Source organism: Lichenostomus cassidix, chromosome 2 (genome assembly GCF_008360975.1).
Source record: "Lichenostomus cassidix isolate B80296 chromosome 2, HeHo_3.0, whole genome shotgun sequence".
In the NCBI taxonomy this organism is placed as follows: Eukaryota; Metazoa; Chordata; class Aves; order Passeriformes; family Meliphagidae; genus Lichenostomus; species Lichenostomus cassidix.
Window position 1 is genome coordinate 20,806,468 of NC_139482.1, and position 10,031 is coordinate 20,816,498.

At 38.8% G+C, this 10,031-nt stretch overlaps 1 long non-coding RNA gene across 1 annotated transcript; it reads left to right on the top strand.

The window, feature by feature from the left end:
* The first annotated feature begins 1,117 nt into the window (after positions 1–1,117).
* LOC146440930 (uncharacterized) lies at positions 1,118–8,691 on the top strand. Its single transcript, XR_014850379.1, has 2 exons — positions 1,118–1,166; positions 7,311–8,691. It is a non-coding gene; the product is annotated as an uncharacterized LOC146440930 (long non-coding RNA).
* The last annotated feature ends 1,340 nt before the right edge of the window (positions 8,692–10,031 follow it).

A 10,031-nucleotide genomic window follows, 5' to 3' on the forward strand; every position in this document is an offset into this window, starting at 1 on the left:
TTGCCGCAGCTAAATGTGCACTCACGTCTACGAAACAGTGCTTCTCCCACAGTGGGCAGGGCTGAGGACACTCAGACTGACTCTCCAGCCTTTCCTTCCAGAGACAAGAGCTGATACTGGCTTCTACAAGCAATACAGTAATTTCATACATCTGGAAGTGGAAGAAGCAAATTCATACCTCTGTGTCACATCGTATCCACGGATACGTCCAGGTCATGGCTCTGTGCTGCCAAAATCAGCTCTGAAGAATGGGCAGGAAAGCAGCTGCAGGTTTCTATGTTTCAACCTCAAAACCCATATCACCTATTAAAATAAAGAGGAAATATTCAGGCAGGTAATATTGCACATGTTTTTAATATGCCGTGTGAGATTTGAGGCTTAAACATGGGAAATCCCACATTATAAGAAATGTTTGGCAACTTCAGTTATTTTTTAAAAGATGTGGATGATCTGGAAAGGGTCCAAAGAAGGCCAGTAAGAATGATTAGCTGTCTGCAAAGATTGACAGCCAAAAGAAGGGACAAATGAGGAGGGAGATAGACATAGGCTTCCGACATGTAAAAAGTTGCTGCTGCAAGAGGAAGGAAGTAATCTGTTTGCCATGTTCATGTTGGATAGGATTAAAACCTAAAAGCTTTATATGTCACTGAGGGAGGTTTAGGTTAGATGTTAGAAAGTGTTTCTGAACAGGCAGAGAAATGAAGCATATGAATTATATTCCCTGAGGCGTGAATCGGGACATACGGTCTGTATCACTGGGGCTGAACTGCAGAGACTCAGCATAGCCTAAGGCAGAAGAATGGCAAGAGTAACCTTGCAGAGTTCTTCCCAACACTGGAAGTCTTCCCAGTACTGCTTGTAAGTCTATCAACAGCAGTAGAAAGACAATAAGCTGACAGGCAATTTTTTTAAGTATCATCTTGAAAAATTCGTTAGCTCTTCAAGGCAACAGGCAAGTTCCCACAGCACGCCTTGGATAGCACAAAATTCACCTTTAATACTAAATGTTGCTTTCTTGGAAATTTTCTCAGTGAGGTAATAGTCAGCACAAAATAAATTACTGCATTCAAGTCAAAGACCAAATTTTGACTTTTATTGTCTGCCTTTCTTTACATGTAGGCATCATCTACAGAATCAGGGACTGCAGTACTGTGCCCTATAACATGGTAAGGAACAGAAGGATTTTGGTATTTTTTGTTGCAGTGTTGACAATGATATTTTTCTTTAGGTAGTATCTTGTCCCTGAATCTTTGCCATGCATCTATGCAAGGAAAACAGAGATTTCACATTAAATAGGTGTGATAACTACATCAAATACATATATACATATAATAAAAACACACACATACATATACATCAAATATATAGTTATTCTCCTGCAATATTTGTGACCTTCATATGCCTTAAAGGACTATTTGCTCCCTCTAGTTTCTGGAGATACTCAAGTTTAGGTACATTTTCTTCAGTCTTTGTAGGGTAAGAAATTCCATTTGCATGGAAAACCTCGTGACTCCATATGGAGGTTCTAGACCCAATTTACCAAAAGTTCATGACTCTAAGATTGATATAGATAAGAATAAGATGTGCTAGTCAAGGAAGAACTGTCATGACTAGTTAACTTATCATTTGAACTTATCATTTTAATTATACTCTATGAAACAGCTATATTAAATAACTTCACTAATGACTAAGTCTTACAGTACAAGCTGTGGTATGATTTTTATTGAAGATATTAATTGTAACCTAAGACTTGATTTTTTTTCTGGCTTGGATAATGTTTCTGCACTGACACCTTCACTGTGCAAAATTAACTATGTCTGGGCAATCAGAGTTTATGAATTTCTTTGTATTTCACTGTATTCCCTTTTTAATATTTGAAGGACCATGAAAATTATTTCTATTTCTCAATCCTTCTCTACTTTGTTTCCTTTCGAAGCAATATGTATTTTTCTAGGACCTACGAAAAGAGCAACTGTTCATAAAAAGCTATTTTTATAGTCTTCCATTTTCTGTATTCAGTCATGTAAAGGTGATATTATTACCCAGTGGGGACTGTGTTTTTTGTTTGCAGTGGCACCCCAGAGACAGTATAAGGATGCATTTACATAACCATTGCCCTTAGAAATGTCACAGTATCAGGTTTAACTTACTAAGCAATAAATTCTTACCAGCTTTCAAATCCAAAAGGGGCAGCATGGGAATTCCTCTTTATATTACATCTTTAAACATCCATTTCTTTCTAGGTGATAGAAAAATTGCAGTGGAATAGGGAGGGAGGAAAGAAGAAAAATAATCTGACTAGTGTTGGGTAAATCTGAAAAGGTCATTTCTTGTTGCTGGCCTGCTAGCTTCAGGGCACATATTTTTTTGTTTCTCTGCCCAACTTGTATTAGTGCTTTTGAGATGAGGTAAAGACTCATCCACCTTCACAACTGCAGTTCTGTTTCTGGGTGAAGATAGGACCAAAACCAAAACTGAATAGGAACAAATGCTGTTGGAAGATGCTTTCAGCCAAGTCTTCAGCCAAGGACTTCCCCTTCAATTCTCTTTTCTGACACCAGATTCTTCTGGCACCCAACGGTTGAGGAAAAGGAACAATTTGGATAAGCTTTCTCACCCTCTTCTCAGCTACTAGTTCAGCTTTGAATTAACATCTGGTTTTACCTTCATAATAGTTTTTATGCACATCCCAAATGAAATTACTCCTTTAGTTCTGATTGTTCATGCGTATAATCAGTCAATTAGTCAGCCCAGGAAATATGATCTAGGAAGTGAGAAAGTATTGCTTTTGATGGCATAAGTGAGCTGCAAGTTAAAAGTGTTAGTATGGCTCTGACACTGCCCAGTTCCGGAGTCATTACATTTTAATTTGTAAACAAAAGCCTATAAATATTCAAATGTACTCTACTGTTAAACTATGCATTCTACATCCTAATCATCCTTCGTATGTAAACTCAGTTCTAACTACAAGCTGCTAATTCCCACTGCAGCAACAGGCAGATCTGCAGCCTGGCCAGTGGGTGGCAAACGTGTTTAACTGGAAATCTGATCTGCCTCGGCCATGTGGCCCCTAACCTACAATACTTCGTATACTGCTTTCAGCATGTCACTCCCATCAGAGGTCCTGCTATAAAGCTTCAGCACTTGTACTGCTCAGAAAGGCAGCTCTAATTCACTCAATTGTGGTCCTGCTCCAGGACCTTACTTCTTCCTCTCTCAGCAGAGGCTCCAAGATTAATACAGTCCATCCCCATGACAAGCACACTGGCTCCAGGTGCATAATGCCATATATACCCCTAGAAAGAAGCTCAAAAATACCTACAGCAGTGCAAACAGATCAAGACTCAGAGATAAAGGCATGCCAGAATCCTGTGTATGAACAGGTGAAGCATGTTTCCAGCGCTCGCCCTCTCCTTCCGACCTGCCTGGGAAAAGAAGTCTGAAAGGAGCTCCTTCTCTCCCCTGTTCACTTTCAGAGAGCTGCTGCTGTGACAAAGTCAGCGTGGGAGGAAAAGCGGCAAATAATCTTGTTGAAAAGACTTCTGGAGTTTGACAATTTCATTAGGCATCTTCCCACTCTTTACTATATTTCTCCTTTTAAAACCATTTTAATTAGTATATGAAAACAGCAAAAGCTAAAGGACTCTCTTCCCACAGAAATAAAATACAGGATGCAGAAAAGGAAGTTTAGAAGTTTGCTGAAATGCTAGAGAGGAAAAAATATAACTTTTCACCATTTATAAGACACATATATTTAGTATTTCTAATTTCTTAAAGTTTTAATGTTCTGGTATATTAAAAATTCAGTCATGTCCAAGACTGTCACTGGTCTGCTCTATAATGAAAATGCTTTAACAGCTCGGTACTGTCCTCGGTCAACTGCATCAGGTGACAGTGCACCACCACCACCTACTGATCAACTGGCTGTACTACCAAGAGAGAAAGGCTCCCGCTTGGATCGATTTGGATTTGCAGATTTTAATTCACAAATTAGAATTCTTGTACTGAGGCAGAGTTTGTCACATGTTGCACATGCCTGACAAGGAGAGCAAAGACAGCTAAATGTAGTGGTCTAGAAGAATCATGAAACTCAAACATTTCAGGCAGCAACTATTTAGGGGTCCTGGGTAATGCTGATCTGCTGCTGGGAAAACTGCAGATTATCTGAACAACATTTTGCTCTGATTTAAAAAACATGAAAAACTGGTGACCGTATGGTAGGCAACACTGGTTAATATTGCACTGACAGGATCAAATACTGCTTTTTTTTCCTATACTTTTACTCATGCTAATAAAAATCATCAGCAGTACTGTGTAATATATCTTTGACACCTCTCCCAAGGTAGTCAGCTGCCTATGGCACTTAAAGAGCTCAGTAATGTAATTCATTGCATTGCATAGGCACACACGTGGCTCTTCAGGCTAAGCTCAGAGCACATTGGTTCAGAAGAACTAAGCTGTCACTTCTCACTATGTCCTCTTGAATTTGACTATATAAATTAAGAATCATTTTGGTTTTGTAGTTATGAAAGAGATAAGTTGACATCAAATTCTTAGCTTTAAAGGGATTATTTTGGTTCATATTCTTTATAATATAAGTTGTTCTTTTCCTGACTTTTCAAGGTCTCTATGTACTTAGACCAGCTATTCACTTCTTTAAAGAGGCTGCATGGAATCTTTTTCCGCCCTTTTAGCAAAAGGATTTTTTTAACTGAAAAAGTTATGGATACTGAAAATGTGATTTCTAAGCCTTTCTTATGCTATTGAATCCTTTTGTTCTGATACTTCTGTAAACCAAGTTGATGGGAATGAGGATTAGCCTGGCAGAGTCCAAGTTGCCTAGAAGCGAGCTACTATTAACAAGAAACCTACTGGGTACCTTGTACAATATCTACAATCTGCAAAGGGATATACAAAAATATCTAGTCAGAGCACAGAATTTCACATCTATTCCATCTTGGTGTAAATGTCAGTGCATTGTGTATAAAGACATGGATTGGTGCTCAGAGCCATCCTTTCCACTTCAAGTCCACTGCCTTTTGTTAAAGTGTTCCATATGGCTACCTCTTCAATCCACTTACCTTCTTTTGTCTGTGTTGGTGGAGTTGTGCTGACTTACAGCAGTAGATAATAAGTCATTATGTTCTGCACTAGTGTTACCTCTGTGTTTTGCTTTGCTGCGTCTGTGCTCTTAAATGATCAGGGTTTGAGGCCAGTCACCTTTGATTTATTGTTGAGAATGCCTTGCACAGCTCTACACAATAAGTAGTGTGATAATAACAACTTATTCCCACTGAACAAGAAATCAGACACTAGGTAATGATCTAGAGGAGTGTCTTATCTTTGACTGCCATCAAGGGAATTTACAGGTGTTCAGCTGGCCACAGGAGGGCTCTCATATTGTTCCCTAGATTTAGTAAGGAATACAGTGTGAACAAAGACCACATAATTCAGATCAGACAAAATCTCTCTCTTCCCAGATTACAGAGTTTATGGAAAATTGAGGGTTTTATAGTTCTTAAACAAAACTTTTCCATAAGGGTTAAGACCACTTGGCACCATTAGATCCCACTACAGAATACAAAACCATTTTCCCCAACATTTTTGTAGCTGGAACTCCCTGCAACCACCTTCTCCACTTTCCCAGTCCCTAGACTTCATCTTTTTCTGGTCCTTTCCACTTCTGTTTTCCTTCTTGTGCATTCCCTCATTTCAATGTCTCTTAATGGCAACAGCAGGGAGGTCCTGCTAATTATCCCAGCAGGGCTTACTAGCCTGGCCTCCAGTCATTGCCATGCTGAGCCTCTAATGTCATTATTCTAAAGCACACCTTAGGAAAGTAATAACATGAGCTGAGAGATTGTACCAATGTGTTTTGTCAAGATGTTATTGCTGAATGTGTAATATTTTTGTGCCTTTATACAGGATAGTAATTTTAAAAGAATTATACTAACTCTTCAGATTTTAAACTAAACAAAGAATAAAAGTAATTTATTCAGTTAATACTTCTGTTTTGTGTTTATATATATTTCTATATTTGTCTACCATGCACAGATACAGTTGTATGCATACATACATGTATTTATGTGTCTTGATTTGTATCTATATATAATTTTACAATGTATGTGCAGAAAGACTGAAAAAGGACAATATTTCACAGTGACATTGCAAACACATAAATAAATGCTTTCCATGGAAAGGAAATCCAAGAAAAGCATGCTCAAGTTTTACAACTTCTGTGCTGGTCCTACTGGATTTCCATCTTCAATAGTTTGTGTGGATCCACATGCACCTGCATGCATATATGGTTAAGCCTAATATTTGAAGAGTTTCAGTTTCCTACAGTGAATATTTCATTAGTGTTAATTTGGTCTATTACCAGCCTGAGTCCTTCATTTTAATGGGAATTTTTCGTCTAAACATTCCTGTGAGCACTGTGCCTGATAGTCAGAGGTACTGAAGTCCTTCAACACAAAGCCAGCACATCTCAAAAGCAGGCTGGCATGCACTAAGCCAGTCTGAAGCAGAGACAGATAAATTCAGTGCACATTTGGGCAGATTAACTTCTGGAACTAGTCTGAGTCACTCTCATGCTGAGATAATGTCCCTACAACCAGGCCAAATGCAGGGCTTCCTGAGCACCTCTCTCTGAGAATATGGGATCCACTTAGGGCCTGTCTGTTTTTCTTCGGTCAAACCCACTCATTTGTATCTCCATTTTCTCAGGCTACGTAAAATCACAGCCCCATAAGATACATGTAATGAGTTCACCTCTCATTTTCTGGGTTTCCCCAGAAACACTATATTCATTGTGCTCTGGAGAACACATTGCAATGAATGTCTTTATTTGCTTGTTTTCAGTCGAAAGCAGAAACTGCCAGCATCTCAATTTTTGTGTCACAATACTTCTGTACTCTGATGGCCATAACATCTTTGTCAATAAGTGATCTCAACATATTTTCCCAGTTCTTGTCTCCCATATTTTTTTGCAGTATACAAGAGTTGCAAGAGAAACAGAGTAGTTTTTGTGTCCCTGAGCCTTGCATTACAGGGATAGACTGGCTTTTATCTATGGACATTATTCCACAATCCCACACTCAGCAGACCCATAAGTTTCTTCCATCCTGGGGAAAAAAACACCACACTTTTAGATTTCTTCTTAGTTTCTACCCTGTCTACCCAACATCATATAGCCACAAACTCTCTTGTCTTAGTTTTCTCTGTGTAGAATGCAGGAGCTGATAATAACTTTTTTTTCTTTTTTTTTTTCTTTTTTTTTCTTATTTTTTTTCTTTTTTTTTTCTTTACAGAAGGCATACATTCAGCTGGAGGACTGTTTCTGGAGCATCCTGGGGTGTAGGAATGCTCAGTAAGGGGCTGTAAATATTCCTCAGGAAACAGCACAGGGTTTGGTGTAAGATTAAACTGGGTAATCCGTAATCAGAGAGGGCATATGGTGTGTCAGCATGGTGGGAAGCACCAATAGATCAGGCACAGCCTGTGAGCCAAGCAGAGTGAAAGGGCCTGGGAAAGCCAGAAGTTTGCTGCCTTACCTAGAACAGCAGCAGTTTGTTGCTCACAGGAGTTTGCTCCAATAGACAACAACCCACTTTGCCTTTCCCACAGCCAGGCCTGCTCATATGAGTGTTCAAAGGGCTCAGAATGCCAGAGACAAAAGTATTTCGCAACACTTCAGCTCCCATCTCCTGAGGTTTGTGCCTCTTGAAGAAGCCTCAATTTTTTCCTAAGTAGTCATGAGACAAGTCCCTCACAGCTAGTTGTATTTCTGATGCATTACAATGCCTGGTCTTATTCACTCATGAGACAAATAATAGAGTCCTGCCCATTATTTCAGTATTTCAAATTTCACTGTGTTTACCTTCCACACTACTTAAGCTTCGTCTCTTCCAAATGATTATTAATTTAGACAAAACCATTTGCAGATGCTCCTTCTCTCATTCCTGCTCCCCTCCCTTGGAAATGTGGTGACATCTATTTCAGACATGCAGTCCTCCAAAAAGTTGGGAAGAGCTGATTCTGTCTCAGACAGCAACTGAAACAATAACCACTCTCCTATCTTTTTAATGCCATTTAATAAAAATTTAAACAAATGTTCAATTCTAATACATTTGCAATCAACACTACAGATGTCAGGTTTAATTAGCAGTCAGGGAAGGGTTCTGTCAGTATGTCTTCAGTCAGTGTGATATATTGTATATCAAGAATAATATTATGTGAAAGAGTAAACTTACAGTTTACTTTTAAAAGTGTCACAGTTTAAGTGAACAGACTAGTCAGCCATGGAATGGAATGGAACGGAACGGAACAGAACAGAACAGAACAGAACAGAATAGAATACAATATCCTGAGTTTGAAGTGACCCACGAGGATCATCAAGTCCAACTCCTGTTCCTGCACAGGACCAAGAATCTCACCATGCTTTGGACAAACACAGGGAAAAACAAAAAGGAAAGAACAGTGCAGACAGTTCTGTGCATTTCTAATAAGTATACAGGGAAATACAGGGGAAGATATGCAAACCCTGACCTGAAGCAGTCCTGGCTCAAGTGTATAAATATTTTCCAGTATGGCAATAACTTTTTGGCTGAATCTAGATCACATAAAATGTTCTCAGTCCACTCAGAAAAGCCATGGAGTAAAGGAAAAGAAAGGGAAAAAAGAAAAAAAAAAAGGAAAGCGCATTTAAATTGCCTTTTAGTTTTTAGTCTGCAGGTTAACTCCCTTTATTTTTAATCCTATCATTTGCATTTTAAATGCATGGAGAAACATCTGCAATCTCCCTTTCACTAAAGCAGGGACTAAGTTAATTTTCTTCTAAACTCTGGCAAAGAGAACACAGTCATCTCTTTTCCACCAGCTGACAAAAACATTTGTGGTGTTCATCAGTCCTCCAGCAGGTTTCTGACATTGCCTTCCTTCCTTCCCTGCTAGATGCTCTCTTGACACTTTGCTTCATGTAGAATCTCATTTCCATTGCTTCCCCACTCTGTGCTATGCACAGAGAAAAAGTGCATTCCAGGTCTTCAGGGGTAATCTGAAAACAACAGGACTATGATTATGTTTACTTCCAGGAGTAAAGGTTGCAGAGAATGACAAAATGTTAAGGGTATTGGGTTTGGCTTTTGGTTATTTCCAAAATAATGGGAGATGGCAGGACAAGGAAAAAGGCACAAGTACACCAAGATGCTGCCTGAGACATTGAGCTCTGGGACCCATAAGACTCAGAATAATAGCAAGTAAGCCATCAGAGCCACTTATAAGCATAAATACATGTGAAAACCCAAGCAGTTTCCACATACTAATATTGTAGAATTTAATACTTACATGTCACGTGAAACAGCTTGGTAGCAAACTCTGAGCTTAAGTTTAGCGACAGAAGGAAAACAAAAACCATCACAAAATGCATCACGTAAATTGTTGTGGGAGGGACAGTGTTTAGCACTCACTAACTCAAAGCAGGGCCCTTGGGAGCTAAGAAACTACTTGTATTTGCTAGCACAGCTGTAGCTGTCTAAGGGATTACTAAGGCGTGATGGGATGTGTGTGGCAGTCAGATGCAGCAGAACAGTCATCTGAGAAAAATTATATCAATAGGTGCCACAGTGTTTTGAGATTTTTAACCAGGTAGTTAAAATATTCCCAAAATTGTTTTCAGTAGGACCTGGTGGTATAATATGGTGGAGTGAATACCTGCACTATTTTAAAATTCAAGATTAGACAGAGCCTGGAAAATTATACTTTACAGAGCTTCCAGGATTACAATACAATTCTCTGTATTTGCAAATTACCAATAACTGTGAGCTATTTTTAACCTGCTGCATAATGGCATTTGGAAAAAAACCCTGAGCTTTAAAAATGGCAAATCTCCATCTTTTATGAAGAAACAATGATTCATACTGATGCAGCACTGTCTGTTTGACTCAGCGGGTATCACAAAGATAAAGGATGAGTTCTGATCAGTACTGATAATAACTTTTTTTTTCACTCCTCAATTTAGATTTAAGAAGCAA